This window comes from Pteropus medius, unplaced genomic scaffold, assembly GCF_902729225.1.
Source record: "Pteropus medius unplaced genomic scaffold, Ma_sr-lr_union100, whole genome shotgun sequence".
Classification (NCBI taxonomy): domain Eukaryota; kingdom Metazoa; phylum Chordata; class Mammalia; order Chiroptera; family Pteropodidae; genus Pteropus; species Pteropus medius.
In genome coordinates this window covers 24,263,766-24,282,455 of record NW_024351073.1, presented here as the reverse complement: position 1 = coordinate 24,282,455, position 18,690 = coordinate 24,263,766, and the positions used below count along the sequence as shown (strand labels likewise).

Below are 18,690 nucleotides of genomic sequence, written 5' to 3'. Positions count from 1 at the left end.
TCAGAAAACGCATTGATCATTTACTAGCATTCTCAGAAGTCTTCTAGAAAAAGTTTGAAAAGAAGGTTTAAAAGGCACTTAACCTGCTTTATGGTAATATAAGAAAAGCATTATTATTATATATGAGAAGATGACATTCCTTCCTGCCAATTCTAATTTATTTTGCAAGTTACAAGTATAAAAGTAACTTCACATAAAGTCGTTATACGCAAAGCCTAGGTTATCAACAAAAATATACACAAAGCCGGCATTCTGCATTTTATTAAAATGGCTACATGTATGATTTATACATGGAAATCAAGCCATATTGAATTAAAATGCTAAATATATGGAATTTCTTTTTTTAAATGTGCCTATTCTGGTTTCTATGCTTATCTATTTATTTCTACTTTGTATTATCATATATGTATGGCATTGATGGGATTCTGTGTTATTTTTTATTTTTCTATTTCCTTAATAAAAGTAGCGCCGGGCTGACATTTCATGATGGAGAGAGAGGATGCTGCTTTGGCATGCCTAGGAGAGAGCGTAAATCCTTCACGATGTATTACTGGAATCAACGCTTGACATAATTCAACACGGGCCACATTCTCCCAGCGTGTAAGTTAATACTTGGGTGTAAGGTCGTGTCTGTGCACGCTCCATAAAACAGATCACGGAGCAGCGAACGCAGTGCATGGCGTTCCGTCTCCACAATTAATACAGATGGCTCGGCCACGTCCGTCAGTCACCGGCCGGCATCAGTCACGGAGGCCCGGTGCAGTCCCGTGTCTGGGCCGCCCCTTGGCTGTCAAGCAAGACCTTGAAGGGGACAGTTCCTCACGTTTTTGCTCATCTGTGGTCGGATAATAAAGTTCAGAGGCATGGATAAATTTGCAAAGTTTTCCAAAAGGCTTTACTAATGGGGGGGAGGAGGGGTTGAGAGTCAGCCTCAATAAAGTAATCATTAATTTAAAAAAAACGCAGTTTTCATTATTTTATAAAAAATGGGCTATGATTAAATGATTGAAGATCTTAATTTAATGACCATCGAAGGCAATTTTTTATTCCTTCTTTCCTTCAAAAAATAATTTTTATAATCCAACGTATACTAACTTGAATTACTCCAAAATATACTCTGAGAATACAGAAGTAAATGAATGGACTAACTTGGTAGCTTGAACATGAGTTTATATTTTTACTTTCTCCCCTTTCTCTAAGATAAAAATGTGTACGTTTAAGAGACAAAGCCAACGCAGTACTGGGAACGGAAGAAAGGATGAGGGGCATTCTGGTTAGAATCGTGCATAACCTCCTCCCTTCCCCAGACGTGTTCGATTATGTTCTCAGATTCTCTGGGGCAGAAATCTGCAAAGGGAGGCCCTCCCTCTGCTCTATGACACATGGGATCTGAGCCGGGAAGAACTGAAAACTCGGGGTGACCTGAAGGTTGAAGTCTGGACTCTGACCACTCACTCACCATATATGCGGTGGCCGATGCTGGGGATCGGCAGAGACCTGCACTGGGATTGTCGGCTGGCCCTCCTGGACGTGGCCTCGGCATGTTGTCTGAGCTTCCTCCCAGCATGGCGGCCTCAGGATATTCAGACTTCTTCCCTGGCGACTCGGGATGCCACAGGTGAGTTATCTGCTAAAGAGGTTCAAATTGCACTGTCTTTTCCCACATAGACTTGGTACTAACTGCTACATTTTCTCTGCATTCTGGAAGTCGTACGCTGGTTCAGATTCAAGAGTTAGAGTATTAGAGTCCACTTTGCAGTAGGGGAATAGCCAAGCCCTGGAAGAACATGTGAATAAGAGATACTATTGTGGTTGTCTTTGAAGAATGCCATCTGTCACAAATGGTGACCAATGGAGCCCACCAGAGAGAGCTGGAACCTCACTGCTTAGAGTCCGGAGCAACAGCTATAAAGGTGACGGCTGTTTCTTGCTTCAAATCCTTGGCGAGAGCTGAAGGTGAGTGCAGGAGGTCCTGATACGTGGACCAGTGTGCACCCGCACCCCCAAATTCCTGCCCATTCGTGTGCAGCCAGGGACCGCACGTCTCCACTTGGGCAGCATGGAAGAGGGGACTCTCTTAGATCATTGGATGGGATGGTCCTAGTTATAGTTCCCTAGGCAACCAGAGGTCAATAGCAATACTATTGTACCCAAACTGCTGGTTAAGTGGAAATTGACATTTCATGCGATCCATGGCCTCTTTCTCATCAGCTCCCTGAGTTCAGGATTCCTTCCCCAGAAGATACTGATGGGTCCTGTCTGTGGCAACTGGTTGAAATAGAAAAGACACGCGGATGCTGACATGTGGGCCTTCCTGGTGAAACGGAGCCATCTATCCTCCATCACCTCAAAGGACGACCGCCAGGCAGCGGACTCTGCCGTCATCCGGAGCCTGGAAGAATTTCTCCCTGTCCCTCTCTCAAACATGAATGAAGAGCCACGAAGGGCCAGAGACCAGAGTGAACAGAGACAGAGCAGGGGGTAGGAGGCGCCGAGACCTTTCATTTCATTCAGATGCTGTAGAAATAAACATTTAAGAAAGAAAACATTCTGTGAAATTAACGTATGTAATGTATAAATATGTTTATATGGGAACTATACATAATCTACAAATATGTTTATGTTTATGTAATATGTAAAGTATACATATATATGTAGACATTTTAAAAATGTAAATGGAAAAAAATTGAGGCGATCTTTCATATGGTGAAACCAAAAGACAGAGAAAATAGGAGAAAAAAGAAGTTGGAGGATCGATCCATAACTTGAACTATCTGACAAATAAAAGACAACACAGAAAACTGAGAGATAAGAAATAAGAAAATTATAGAAACTACAGGATCATATCAGATTCCACAGAAGATTCCATTGGCCACGCAGAACAGTAAATGGTTTTAAAAAACCACCTTTTTTTATGCACATTTCTTTTTTTTTTCTTAAATTTCAGGACTCAGAGAATGAAGAGCAGATTCTAAAATGACGCAGGAGGGGAGAAATGATCAAGAATGATGCTGGCGGATCGAACGTGAGCACGCACGAGGCTCTGAGTGAAGCTTTTCCCTTTCTGGGATTCGATACCCAGCTCCGCTAGGCCCCAAGTGCGAATGAAATTAAAAGGCATTTCAGACATTCGAGATCGCAACGGATTCACTCACATGCCCATGGCCAAGGCCACATGGCAGTACGTGTTCTACGAAACGAGAATCTAAGTCGAGAAAATGGAAAACGGGCTTCAGGAAATGGGACCGAACGTAGGAGGGACAGCTCTGCATGGCGCATGGAACAGGTCCAGACGGCAGACAGTCTGGGTTAGAGCGAGGAGAGACAGAAGGTTCTAGAGGGAAGTTGCAAAGGGAAAAAATTGGATGAACTTTTCTGGTTTTAATCTATCTTGAGAAAAGTTTGATAAACCTCGACAAACTGGTACATAACAAATAAAGCATAGAAAAAGCAGATAATTCAAGTAAAAACGGGAAAGTTGAATGAGAAAGTCAATAGAACCATAATATATTCTGTGACTCAAATGGGAAGAAAATACACATTAAGATAAGCACCAAATGCTGTTTTAATAAAAATTTCAAGTACAATGATATTGGAAGTATATAATAGAAGGAAAATAGAGTGAGGGGTGGATGGAGTTGTGATATAAATTAAATAAATTCTAATATTTCGTAAAGAAGACGAATGTGGTCTAATCGTTTCTTAGAAATAGCTTATTTCTAAATAGAAAACTTTTTATAGTCAAAGTAGTATACGAAATCCTTTGAAATAATCAAAGAATTATTTCTATGCTAATCCAGCTGTAAGAATATTGCCACTTCTGAAGAAAGGGACTTCTTTATATGAGCAGTAAATAACTTGAGTTCAAAGGAAAAATAGCTGATTCCGGGATATATACATACACATTTTCCCTCGCTTAAGATTATTTTGTTTTCTTCTTGAATCCACAGGAAAAGAGAGCCATTCCAGAGGGGACACACACTGGCGTCCCGGAGTCAGCTCTGGCTCTGATCTGTGGAGCTGTGAATTATCTCATTATTTATTATTGCTAATAGAGATGAATGGAAAGTGGACACATTTATTTAGGAGAGGCAGAGACAGAATGATCTTGATTGATGAGCTAGTGTTTCCATTGTCACTCCATTCAAGATTTTTCCTCTGGATATCACTTAAGTGCAACATTTTAACTTTGAACTTAGAGAATGATGATAACCCAATGATTCGTCGAAGTTATTGAATGAGGAGCTGTAATCATTAGGAGCAAATCAATCAGACTGTAACTAATCCATTGACTGAAAGCTCTTCATAAACTCTCCCCTCCCGCCTTGTGGCCCTAAGACATTTTTGAGTCACCAACGGAACAGCTTGATCAAAAGACCCTGAATCTCGGCGGTGTTTGAGGTGCTTTTGTTGTTATTGTTTGTTTGTAGGAATTCTGAGTTTTTTTCCTCCACAAATTCAAAGGCCTCAGTTTAGTGTCACACTGACTGGTGCAGATGGTTTCCCCAGCAGAGGAGACAGGACTAGACAAGGCCCTGGAAGCCATCTGCACCACAGGCTCCCATTTCCGATTTTCCCTACAGGCCCGATTCGTCCTACAGGCCCGGTGCCCACGCCTCCAGTGGACTATGCCCAACCTCGCTCTGTGGACAGCCCTGTCTGTATCCCCAGAAACCAACCCCTCCAGCCGTGAGCATCTTGGAAGAGGAGGGGCTGGAGCTGAGTGTCCCACCTTTGGCTCTGGGCTGTGCCCCGGCTCAGCGCTTCCCAATCAGTCACCTGTGTGTCCAGGCCAGACAGCAGGAGACGCAGCCTGCGCTGGGACAAGGTCTGGTGGGCAGCTGGGGATGGAGCGGCATCAAGGACAGAGCTGAACCTCAGGAGGGGCGCTGAGGTTTGACCCCAGTGGAACCAGGGGGAAGCCCCACCCCCAGTTAGGGAGCTGGTGAGTTCTTACCTCCTCCCTCTTAGGCCAGAACGAGCTGAAGCTTTGCTCCCAACTAAAAGACGGGGCGCACCCACAGACACGTGCCCCTCCGTTCCCCCGGGCCTCCTTGCAGACCTTAGGCCAGGAGGGGCATTTGTGTTCAGCAAACACGCAGATAAAGTGACCCGAGGATAAAACCAGAGGCAGCGAACGTCGAATTTAGGTTTTGGTCCATTTACATCTTCAGAGGCCTCAACCCGAGACTCAGCAAAGCAGGATAAATGAGCACGTCCCCGCCCCGTGGTGCTAAATTCCTCTCCCTCCTGTCCTGTTCTGATAAAACTCAGAGCCCTTGGGAGCCTCCTTGTTTGGGGCACGAAAGATGTCCCCGCTCTTTTACATTAGCTTCCTCCCACCTGGCACCGGCCGCTTCCCCAGAGCCCGGGCTCGTGGTGCTGCGCACAGGTGTGAGATGCGGCTGCGCACGCTGCCCGCCGTTGCCAGGTTACGGTTCCATCCGGTCTCCGTAAACAGGTGCTAGATTTTTCTTAAAATGAAAAACAAGTGAGTTCGCGAGAGTATTTCCAATTCAAAATTTCTATCACAAGACTTAACTTTGATTTTGTCATTCTGTTCCTTTTCTCTTTACTAAAAATCATTCCTATAGCATTAATAGTATTTATTTTGTTCCACGATGCAGACACACACACACACACACACACTCACATGGCTTCAAAATTTTCAAGAAATAATATTACCACTAAAAATAAGACTATTGGATAACGTCTATATTTTCTTTGCGCTTCCATTGGTCCTTAGAAAATATTCTGGTAAACATGTACAGTTAAAATATTGTCTCAAGTCAATTTATTTATCAACTCTAAGGCAGTTGAAATGACTTTTTCTCTGTCTAGTTATACAACCAACTTGTCATACGGTGAGGATCATTAATTTCTTTTGTATCTAATTATAAAATACTGTGATATAACATTTTACGAGGTGGTTATTATCTAATTCTTGGTAGGATGCATTTGATTTCCTTTAATTTAATAATATGTGTTAATGCTTTCTTTTAAGACTGCAAATTTGAAAACTTCATAAATTAATACATAAACCTTCTAGGTTTCTGCATTTATTGAAGCATGTTATTCTCAGTGACAACAGTTTAAAGGGTCTTTCCAGAATAAGTACTTAATATTTTCAATAAAGTAAAATGATGATTATTAAGAGTAGAAAAAATAATGCAACATGACATTTATAGTCCCAAGAGGCTGTAATTAAGCCTTGCCATTACGTTTTTGATAAGTGAATTATTCTCCTCGTATTTAAGGGAAGAGGCAGGATGAGATTCAAATTCTTGAATGACTCAGCCAGATTCCCATTCTTTGTCTTAAGCATATCCGATTGCCCATCCAGTTATCATTCTCTGGTACCGTGTGCATGTGCGTGTGCATGTTCTGAACTCTCGATTAACTTGGCCAAATTGTAATCAGTCTTAAAACAAAGTCCATCGTTAGATGGGGTTGCCCAATTCACGACTGCCAAACATTCACGGGGTACCCGGCCATCTTCTGAGGATAGGAACACATTCTTTAGGTACAAAAGGTTTTGTTCTGATTGTTCTCCAAACGAATGGCAAATACCCCTCAAATATTTAGAATTTGGGGAACCAGTGGCTCTCTCTAAATAAGCAGAAGTTGGGATGTATCTACTTTAGTAATGTGCAGATCTGATTCTCGCCTGAATTCTCTCAGTGTTTTAATGAGGTTATTCTGCATGGATACTGTAGCGTTTTAATACATGGCTTTTACCTTCGGGATTTGGCAATTACATCACGCATTGGGTCTGGAGCCACCTAACTTGAAAGTCAGGTGCAATATTTCAATATAATGGCCTCCTTCTGACGTCAAATTAAGGAACTGTCATTTTCTCCAGTTCTTCTTCATGGCTCCAAACTGGATCAGTTGTTACCGAGTGCCCCATAACTGTATTTCCAACAAAGATTACACAGAGACTTCTGTCCGGCTACATGTCCTGCAGGGCTGTTCTGTGGTCTTGTGATCAGTAAAAACGTAATAACATTTTCACATAGTCAATATTTAATTCTGTAAATGCAACTGGTAGTTGCAATGTAGGTTATCAACCACACAGTGATTTATGATCGAGGGCAGGCGGCGGCAGGGCTCGAGCTGCAGGAAGGTCCTCTGGTGACAATAAAAAGGTTATAAATTTCATAGCTCTGTCTGAGAAATGTATTTCTATCCTATATTAAGAATAGCTTTTTATAAATTTTAATGATCCGTGTTATTAATGGGGCCGTCATCATCACTGCCTATATGAAACTACGGTTCTTGTTTTTTTCTTTTACTTTTCCATCAGCTGAAGGTCTTGCAAAAAAAAAAAAAAAAAAGGCCTTATTAGCAGTTTTTAAAAAAAAAAAAAAAAAAAGTCTTTAAGAGTTATAAGCCTGTCATTGTTTCCCTGGGCTGCACAGCCTGCGCGCGGCAGTTCGCGTAAAGTTTTATGACCGAGGTGCAGGTCGGGCTAATTGGATGGAGCACAATCGCCGCTCTATCGTGTTTACAAAGGCCGAGTCACCGTGCAGGAGTGAAGCCGGGGCCACCAGAACGGGGGACGTGTGCGTGGAGATGGCCCTTCGCTTTGGCTTTCTCGTTCGCCGAGGGCGCGCCTGGCCTTCGGCTAAGCGCGCGAGTGCGCACACGCGGGCCCCAGTGCGGCTCCCTGCCCCGCAGAGCGGACTCGCGCCCCGCACCCGCCCGCCTTCCCGCCTCATGCCACGTGCAGGGAAGTGAGAGAAACGGGCGCTTCTGGAAATAGGTCGTCGCCTCCGTGGGGCAAGGTGTTTCCTATAGTCAAACATCATTTGTCAAACTGGATGTTTACAGTGTAATCTGAAACACTCAAAACGGGTTTGGGAAATAGGTTCAAAGACGTTTGCTGCAGACAACGGTGAAGAGATGGGCCGTTTCCAGTGACAGGCTTTTAGTGTCCATCCACGCCTCAGTTTTTCCTCCAGAGGCCGTTGGAATCAAAACAAACACACAAACAAAACGATGTGCAATGCTTTTGGTTGTTCTTTACGTAGGATGCTTAGTTATTGCAGCATAAAGTGGTTTTAGTCAAATTATCCGGGGCTAAATTTGTCAAGCTGTTACGTAGTTTCTTCATATGGACAACACAGAAAGCTTTTGAACTCATTTTGTGGTTACTCTAAATTGTGAACTGAAAAATAATGTCTACATGTTTTTAATAAGAAGGTACAGATTAGGAATATTAGGGAAGACTTTCTTCTGCTTAATATCTTTGTCACCTAAAAAGAAATCATCGTATCATAAACCCTGAAAGTTACTTATTAGAATTTGACCTATATTTTTAAGCCATTTTTCTCTTTTCTTGTGGCTGAAGTGGGATTACAGATAAGGCGCATGGGAATCTGGGCTCATTAAAAACACGGGTTTCTTTTCTTTTTACCACCGTTTTTTCTTCTCTTTCTTCTTTCTTTATACCCTCTCCCTTTTAGGGATTAATTTTTTTCTTTTTTGATTTGTCAAATGTCATACATTTGCATGGTTTAAATGAAAAAGATGTATGAAGAGGAACACTCGGAGGAGCCTCACGTATATGCCAACCCGCTTCAGCCACGCCACCTCGCTCTGCTTCGCATCCCAATGCTGCTTTAGAAAGTGCGTGTATAGACTGCATTTCCCCATCTTCCGTAATTGTTAGCGATCTCTAGACTACACTCAGTTTTTGCAGTCTGAGTTTTCATTTTATACATGTCAGAGTGGAAACGTTAGGCAGTGACCAAGAGTCAGGACCCTCGAGTCAGACAGAGTTGGCTTGATCCCCAGCCTCTCCGTGCCTCAGTTTCCCTCTCTACAAAATGCGGTGACAGGAGTCTGCATCTCGCAGGGTTGCTTTGGTCATTAAGTGAGGTAATTTCTAGCCGTGCGTAGAGGTCCGGCATACATTATGAGCCAGTGTATCCTGAACACAGTGGTCTTTCATCGAGGAGAGAGAACAGCTTTGACCTTGAGGTGATACTGGCAACATTGGAGATGATTTCAGTTGCCAGGCACAGGGGAGCATGGGCGTGAGTGGTGCCGAGCGGGTAGGAGACAGAGATGCTGCTGAGCACCTTACCGATACTCAGGACAGACACCGCCCCTGCCCCCCACCCCCCAGCCCCAGCAAAGGACCCGGCGGCCGAAAACATCAACAGCGCTACTCGGATGATAAGAAGAATTACTTTCATAAAATATAAAAATGAATGAAAAAGTAATAATTCCAACAACTAAATGGAGACTTGTTTCTGTTTTTATAAAATTTTAGCTCACTAAAAATAATTACTCAGTAAAAGCACAATGATTTCCTTTTCTTGACTCGTGTGTTTATCTCTGTTAAAGAAGATAATGTGCCCACTTTCCACCTGAAAAAAGCCACGACAGTGTCCTACTGTGTCTCTCAGACTGGGCCGACATGGGAATATTATTCTGAGTATTTCCTCTATTAAACACGTGACTCGTTTAGAAAATACTTCCTCTCTGTAGAAAAGTAACTTTGAAAACAAGCTGGTTGCATAAAATCCTCTTTCAATTTGAAAGGAAGAGAAGTATGCGTGGGGTAAAGAACAGAGGATTAACTCTTCATTTCTTCACAAAGTCACCATCATACTTTCCTGAAGCCAATCAGTTAGCAAAAAGGCCAACAATTAATAAATGTTATTTCTTGACTCCATAGACATAGGCAGAACAATGATAACTTCTCACGCAACACACTATAGTTCAGTAATTTTAAACAATTATTTCAACTCTTTTTTTAAAAAATATTTTTTTCTCCATATCCTGAAAATTAGAAAATGATATTCATTTTTAAGGGGAAAAGATTGACGTCCTTATAAAAGATCGATTTCTCTGAAGTGACCAGGATTAATAAAATGGGCCGAGACAATCTGATCGTTGGTGCAAAAATATGAGAATTCACATTTCAGAGTAAATGAAGACTCTTTTGAAGACCTAAAACCACTGCATGACGCGGTCTTCACGTTGCTGAGGGAGAACTGTCATTTGCTGTCAGTGTCCAGGAAACTGCATTTCCAAGAGATACCATTTTGGACCCAGATCTCGGCTCAAGAGTCTGGCTTTCTAAAGTCCAGCTGTATGGCCTTGAGCCAGTGATATAAACTGCTTTGAGCTCGGATTTGTTCATGTGCAATATGGAGAATGCTCTACTACACCTATCGTAATATGATTCAGTAACTTAACCAAAACATCTAGCACGGAAACATGCATATAGTAGGTGCTCGGATAAATGTCAGTTGTTTTCCTGCATCGAAACATAAATATGCTATAATTACTACTTATAATACAGAGATTGAGATATGTTACACCCCATTTCAGCATCCTCGAATCAATAGAAAATGGACTGTGCAGTTGATGGGATATGGTCCAACCTCTGATAAGGAGCCTACCCTCGTTCACTAGCTACTGTCAGAAACCGTATATAGAAATGTCAAACCTGGAGTTGGCAGAACAAGCCAGAGAAAGAAATCACCCTAGAAAACCGACATTCTGTAGAGAATTTCCAAAGCAATCCCTTCTAACAACCTCCTGTAGACACATTTTGTGTATATGTCACAGAAATAATATGCCATTTTCATTAACGTCATCGATCCCCTAGATTTTTGAGAAAGCTCTATCTATAATTTATTCTCATTTCTTTCTTCCAAATCCCTAGCAACACTCTCACCGCGTCCGTTAATTTTATCGCTTCATGCAGCTTGCAGAATCGTGACTTTTAGGAGAGACCGACTGATTCGTGAATAAAAGATTTCACACTTCCTGTAATTCTGGGACCTTAGGATTCCTTACGAGTCACTTTATCCACATTGTCCCCCAGCAGGTGGGAGATGGGAAGTGGCTGTCTTGGGACCTCCCTCCTGGCTGGGAAGAGGTGGGCCCAGGGAGTCCTGAATCACAGGCGTGTCACCCAAGGGGCACAGAATTGAGACAGGAAATAGGTTGAGGGGTGTCTGTGAGTGTGTGACTGAGTGTCCGTGTGTGCATCCTCCCCCCTGCGGAGTGCGGTGAGTGGGTGGCAGTGGGGACTGCGCGGAGAGCGTCCCCTCCGTGAATCCTCCCGCAGCAACCGAGGGGCAGCCCTGTTCCGCGTTGAGTTTTGACACCCCCAAATTCACGAGTTGCAGTCCTGAGCCCCAATACCCTGGGATGTGGTCCTATTTGGAGACAAGGCTCAGGGGAGATTTAGTTACAAAATGGTTTGGAAATTCATATGAGATATAAATATCGATGTGTGGGAAATGGTTAAATGGATGAGTGCCTTTTATCATCGTGATAAACATGTTTGAAGTAATTGTTTTCCTATAAAGCAAACACACCAATTGCCTTTTCAAAATCATGATATTTGAATAGAGATCTAAATAATTAAATTGTTAAAACGTTTTATGAGCTATCCTACACACGCAGGCACTATAGCAGCTGCGATGTCCTTGTTTTGGTGATTTTCGTAATTTTATTTTTATTTCCTATAAAGTTGGCATCACACTTTGGAGGTCAAAGGGCTTCTGATTAAAATAGAGCTGTCTGCCCCCACCCCACCCTGTCAAGTAAGAATTGCCAAGGAGAAGGGGTGGGCTATTTCATCATTTAATTAGCTCTGTCAGACAATTTCTATTTACTCCTGTGCTTGAGAATATTGGATTTTAGAGATTAAAAGATGGCCTATGAAAATATAGACCTCATATGATGCCACTCATTATTTTATCCCAAATTTAAGTCGGTCACAGTGTGCCCTCTCAGGGAGTTTTCCAAGCTTGGGGGTGCTGTCCTTGTCCCACACGCCTGCTCCACGCCTCCCTGGGGACCGCCCCGGTCCTGGGCGACCCCTCGCTCTGAATGCTCCCCAGTCTGTCTGTCCGTGCAGAACCGTCAGACTCTGTGCTTATAAAGTCCAGTGCAGCCAGCTGTCCCGAGAAAACAGCTGTCTGAAAATATTTCCCCTGCCATAGTGTGTCTATTAGATGTTTTGGGTTTTTTTCCCAGGCACAAATCTCAGTTTATTTTTATTCTGGTTGTAATTTTATGTGAAGTTTCTTTTCACATACCTAGTCAAGGGTAGAAAGGGACTGAAAAATCAGAACTAATCGCTCTTCGACCCGTCCTAGAGTAAGTGTGACGGCGGCGAGGGGAGTGAGCGTGATCTAGTGGGAGCCTCTGGGACGCAAGGTCACCCTCGATTTCAGAACAGCCTGCGAGCTGCCTGCCACCCAGACGTCCTGTTTTCCAATCCATGCGACGTCTGTTTGGAAAGAGATCTCTGCTCAGCTTCCCAAGGCAGCAGGGCCAAGGTGCCCCTGTCTCAGGGGCTGGCCGAGTGCAGGTGACCTTCTGTGGGCACCCACAAGGAGAACGGCTGGAATGGCGCGTTGCCTGGTGGCCGGCGCCTCCGCCTTCACCTGGCTTTGGGGGGCCGAGGAGCACGGCCGCTTCCTGTCGTGAGTGGTTCGATGGAATCCTTCGCAAACGCTTCTCTGTCTTCCCGTGTAACTGAAAATGATCTGGACGTAACAATAATATAAACGAGTATTTCTATTCCAAAAACAAGAAGTCATGGCATTTGAAGACGTTGGAGGATGTTTCCAGAACACGATGTGGGGAACGCCAGTGGGAGACCCCGGGAGGCCTTCGGGGATGACTGAGTTGCGTGGCACCACGGGGGCTGGATAGAGGACCCTCACAGGCCGACGCGGGCATGGGGAGACAGACAGGTGCCTGGGTGCCGGAGGGAGACCAGGAACACGACAGGGTCCGAGAAGGACCACTGGCGGCAGGATGTGACCAGCCCCTGTCACCTGGGGGGGTCTCAGCTCCGGCCAGGTTTGCGCTCAGGCTGACCAGCTTCTTCTTCATTTGAAAATGCAGCTGCCCACAGCCGGCAGGTGGCTCTGCCAGAGGGGACCACATCTACTCCGTGCTTATTTGGGGTCCTGAGAGAGGCACTCGCTTCCCCAGGACCCTCACTGGGCAGCGCAGGTCAGGGATCCACGCCGGGGCCACTGTCCCCAGGGTGGAAGGTGGATCTCCGTGGGGACTGCGGACCCCGTCACACGGAGCCCGGGGGCTCACGGGAGATGCCCCTGTGGACTGTCATTGGAGTAACCTAAGCGACGCTACTGAGTTGCGTCTCCAGCTGATTCTAGGTGATTAGATTGTGTCCAAAGCACTGTGACTTCTCGTCAGTGGCAAGAGCACCCGAGTTCCGTTTACACCCGAAGTTATTCAATTCCTCATCAGATTAAGCTATTAGATGTTCAGAAGGAATTAGAATAAAATGTCCAATGATCATAAAACACTTACAGGCCCGTAACATTTCTTCTGTCCTTTTTCCTGGAATGTCCTTGCTTTGACTGTGAAGATGCCATTTGACAGGTGAGGAACCAGCCTGTCTATAGATTTGTTGGCCATAGGTTGAGAGGAGCATGGATCTTCTAGGATCCTGAGTTATACACACTCCCTGGCGCCACTGACGGAGCTGGAACGAGGCTGGTAGTTCACGTACAATAAGACACTTGATCAAATCACGCCCCTGCGAAGAGCGCACGGACCCATTTTATAGACGGAGGCGCTGAGTCTCAGGACACCCGGGTGGGCGGCCTGGCAGAACGCCTGACGCGGGGCCTGAGGCTCAGCTGCTGTTTCTGCAGTTTCCTCTGGTCACCTGTGCTCCGGGAGCAGTAGCCACACCTGCCCGAGTCAGGGCCCGCCCAGCATCCGGCGTGATGCCCGCGGAGGGGTGTGGCATGCGGGGCTGAGGGCGCGTGCTGGAGGCGGGTGCCATCCCCGCCGCACCCCAGCATCCCGGCAGCGCCCGCGGGGGTCTGGAGCCAGGGCTGAGCGGGGAGGCAGGTGACAGTCGTGTCACAGAGACTTGGAAAGAAGTCACGTAAACTGCCCGGTGCCGGGGAAGAGGACAGGCCCGGATGCGGCGAGGGAGGTCGTTATGATGGAGAGCGAAGGAGTACGGCGTGCCCGTGCCCGTGACCGCAGACGCCGGTGAGTCCGAACCAAAGACTGGTTTGACTTTCGAATGTGCTTCTGGCGTTTAAGTACGTAATTGTATCTCGAATAACAGTTGACCGGGTAACTTAAAACTCGACTCACCGAAATCCTCGGGCCGGCAAAAGCTGCGTTTCGGCATCTTTAACTAAAGATTAGGTGACGGAGTTTCATCAAAGCTCAATCCAGACTGGCTTCGGAATGTTCTAGAGTGTTTCCTCGTTCCTTGCATAGAGGTGTTGCCTGACACCCCATATCCGAATATGGATGTGTATTTCATTCTATGCAATTTTATCAGTTTTCTGCAAATTTATCAAGAAATGAGAACGTGATTATCCCTTTTCTTTACAAAACAAAACAACTCCTTGACAACAACTCTAAATAATGGCCTGATTTATTTTATTAGGCTCTGCACCCATTTGATATAGATTCTATAAAAAATATGACAATATGACTATATTCAAACATTTTCAATGTCGTACTAATTAAAAATAATCTTTAGTCTTAAAGATAAATAAAGCCGCTAGAAATATCTAACTTAAACATTCACACAAAATAGAGAGGCTTGTCCAGATTATTTGAGAAGACTTACTGGGAGAGGCTGCTGGACGAAGCTATCAAACAACATAACAGTCACCTGCTCTTAATTATCCCTCGGTCCAGCAAGAATTAATGACTTCCGAGGACAGAAATACAAAGTGAGGTGCAGCATCCGCCATGAATGAAATCGTGTCCTCCAAGACACCCACGTCAAAGCCCCGCCTCATAACTGTCCCAGGAGGCAGGGTCTTTAGGAGGCGACTGAGGTTAAACAAGGTCGTACGGTGGGGCTCTAATCTGACAGGACAGTGGTTTTAAGAGAACAGAAGTAGACAGATTTCACCTTGTCTAGCACTGACGCAGGCAGGAAGGCGGTGGTCTGCAGGCCGGAGGAGGGGCGCCAGCCCCCCGACCCCAGCGCTGATCTCGGAGTCCAGCGTCCAGGGCTGGGAAGTCGCTGTGTGTGCTGAAGCCGCCCAGTCCCCTGCACCTGGTCACGGCCGCCAGAGCAGACTAAGACAGTGTTCTTGCTGACAGCCAGCGTCTGTGCTCTAGAGTGTTCTACAATGGCAGAGCTGCCACCCCCGTATTGCGTGTCTCTGCATTTCTGTCACCTGAGGAACGGGGCCTGAGAAACACATATTACCCGGCCTTTCCGGTCATCGTGGCATTTCAGATTTGCCCTGCTGGGAAAACAGCACAGTCGCAGCTTTTTAGTTTTAAATCATTAGCCGATGTGTTCTATTTATCAAACCCAGAAGGTAGCTTTGCTTCCGAAAAATAATATTAATGTTTCGTTTTGTTTTGAATTAAGGCCGGTGTGGAGATTGCCACAAATGGTTAATCTCACACTGCTTTGAGACACCCAGCAAATTATCGCGTGTGTAAATTGTCTCAGTGCTGATATTCCCTTTCTCATGAACCCCGCGGTGATCACCACACGCACCGAGGATCGTAATGAGAAATGAATTTTTCTTTATCTTCATGGAAAATCCTATTACGTGTAATTGGATAAAACCAGGAACAAACGATCAATCATTCCTCGTTTGGGCTCAGGTTTACATTTAGATCATTAGGCTTTTAAGATGGCTTCGCTTCTGCTTCTCCGATTTGAGCAGTGGGTGCGCGGATAATCAGGTGCTTGGTCAAGAGGCTGCAGACTTCCTGGGGTGGCCTCACGTGGTGGGAGGGACGGGGAGGGGGGCGGCTCAGGCCCCTCCTGTAAGAGCACGCATCCCTTTCACGAAGGCTCTGCCCTGGTGACCTGATCGCCCTTGAGGCCCCGCCCCCTGACACCATCCCTAACACCGTGGGGCCTCGGACTTGAGCCCATGAATTCGGGAGGCGCACAGGCACGCAGGCCGCAGCAGATTTAATTTCGGAGATTGCATTTTAAAGCGCTGCGGCTTCTTCACTCTTGTGTGTCTCTCTCTGACTCTGATGGGAGCCAGCTACGTGTCGTGGGCTGTCCCGTGGAGCCCAGGCGGTGAGCCAATGATGTTCTCAGCTAAACGCTACTGAGGCCCTGCGCCCCGCCAACAGCCACTGGCCCACGGAGCTGGGGAGCGCGCTCTGTCCCGGGCTGTCTCTGAGGTCAGTGCGTGTCCACGCCACACTAGCAGCCTAGCGACAGAAGGGATCCTATCTCCTGCCTGGAATCCTGCCGCTCAGACATTTTGATAATAAGTGTTTGAAGTCACTACGTGTTGGGATAATTTGGGATAATCTGTTACACAGCTTAGATAACTAATCCAGGTTTTGATTAGGACGAGACTTGGGAGAGTTTTTCATGTGTGTTTCTTGTGGTTGAGATTCATTAACCTTCTGCGGGTTCATAGTTTTTTATCAAATTACACATCTGTGGTTCATAGTTTTTATCGAATGTTCACTACGTGCGGCCAATATTCTTCACATACTATTTCCCTCTTTCTCCCTTCCTGAAAGACTCCAATTATACCCATATTGGTCTGTTCGTCCCACAGATAGATGAGATTCTGTTCGTTTTTTAAATCCTGTCCTCACCCCTCCCACCACCAGTGTCTTGTCTTAAATAGTTTCCAGTACTGTCCCCTCCAGTTCATGATGGTTTTGTTTTGTAATTTCTAGCGTGCAGTTAATCACATCTAGAGTGCTTTCTATCCGAGACATTGCAGCTTCTGTTCTGTCCCTAAATGTTCAATTTCAGTGGTTTTTTTTTTAATGTTTCCTATGCCTCTACTTAGTATTTGGGCATATGACAGGTCATCATAATAATTACTTTAATGCTTTTGTCACCTAATTCCAACATGGGGACAGTTCTGGGTTAGTACACACTGACTTTTCTCCACTCTTTGCATGCCTGTTGAGTATTGTTCTAGATGCCAGCCTTTGGGAACTTTACCTTGTTGGATTTTGGATAATTTTGTACTTCTATGAATATTGAGCTTTGCTCTCGGATGCAGTTAAGGTGCCTGAACACAGTTCATCGCTTTTGGTTCTACCACTAAGATTTGCAGGCTGGGTTTCGTCTAGGGCTGATCGTCCCCTGCTCCCTGAGTGCCCACCCCAGCGCCCTGGGAGTTCCGGGGTTTCTGGCTTTGGCTCCCAGATCCAGCAGAGCTCCCGGCTCCCTGCAGAAGCTGGGCTCCAGCTTCTGCTCTCTGTTTGGTTGGCTCCCGTCCTTGGTTTCCTGACAGAGACGTACTGATAAGTACTAGTGAGTACTCAGGAGAGACTGTCGCACACCCCCAGAGCACCTTCTCTGTGGAGTCTCCCCGCTTTCGTTACTCTGCCCTGCAAACTCTCCACTTCGTTCTTCTGGGACACCTAGCTCTGTGTTCAAGAGGCGATGTTTTTAAAGGTCAAAAATTACAGTGTTGCTCACCATATACTACTCTTTCCCTAATTCTATACTTCAGTTAACCAATGCAAATAAAGGAACAGCCCTTCTAATATAAGACTGAAGGACTGATTACAGAATGACCAAAGGCCTTTTGTGTTTTTTAATTAATTAATTAATTTATTTATTTATTTATTTTCGGCGAGGCAGCCCTCGATTGACCTCACAGATTGCAAGGAGACTTTGTCAGCTTACAATCCCTTTATTTTTTAAGTCTACAGCACCACGTCTTCCTAGGTGGTCTCCCATCCAAGTACTAACCAGGCCCGACCCTGCTTAGCTTCTGAGATCAGACGGGATCGGGCTCGTTCAGGGTGGCGTGGCCGTAGACCACAGGTGTTTCTTAAGTTCTCATGTTATAAAACATATGTGTTCTTATTTAGTCTGTTATTATTTTCAGAGACAAGAATAGAATACCTTTAATTATCTTCCCACGCTACAGAATGGCCGAGGCTGTCCGCGCAGATGCACATGGCCGATTCGCCGAGGGTTCCATGTACGTTCCTGCTTTTCATTAGTTTTTTTGTGGGAACAAAAATAACTTACTGAGAAATTTGTCGAAATTGGGTTTTTGGGCTCTGGAATGTATGAAGTTAGATTAATTTTGATAAAAGAATCATATAAATTCAGTTATTCATCAAAAAAATAGGAAATTAATATAAGCGTTTAATTTGTGGTACACACACACACACACACACACGGTACCACTCTGCTTTGCTAAGATTTATGCTACATTCTGTTGAATTTCGTTATTTGAAACTCCCACACTAGTAGATGAAGTCATTCTCATAGCAGATTCTTCTTTTCTTATCTTTATTCTAAATATTTTTAGTTTTACTATTTTACTTAGTTTAAAAATATTTTGGAGTATATATTACAGAAAAATTAAAGGTATATGTAAAACCTTGATAAGACATTGATCTTTATTATATAAACCTTTTCCAAACTGTAAGGTTCAGCTGTGCCCATCTATCAATGTCTAACTTAATAGATCCAATCACTGGTTCTAAGTTTATTTTAATTAGAACTCTAAGCCAGGTCATTGCATTAACACTTACATTTGTTCTTTGTTTAAATATTCCTTAAATGATAAAACTCTCAAGGTATGTCTTGAGGGTCTGGGCCACTAAATTGCTTTAATGGATATTATATCACAGAGAAACAGTAAATCATAAGCGAAACTTACGGGACACGGAACATTATACAAATATTTGAAGAACTCGTATGAAATATAATACTATCTCATGGAT

General features: G+C 44.7%; 1 non-coding gene across 1 annotated transcript; it reads right to left on the bottom strand.

Annotated features, from left to right (window-relative positions):
• Nucleotides 1–17,652: 17,652 nt before the first annotated feature.
• On the bottom strand, nucleotides 17,653–17,771 carry LOC120586498 (5S ribosomal RNA). Its single transcript, XR_005648722.1, has one exon. It is a non-coding gene; the product is annotated as a 5S ribosomal RNA (ribosomal RNA).
• Nucleotides 17,772–18,690: the final 919 nt, after the last annotated feature.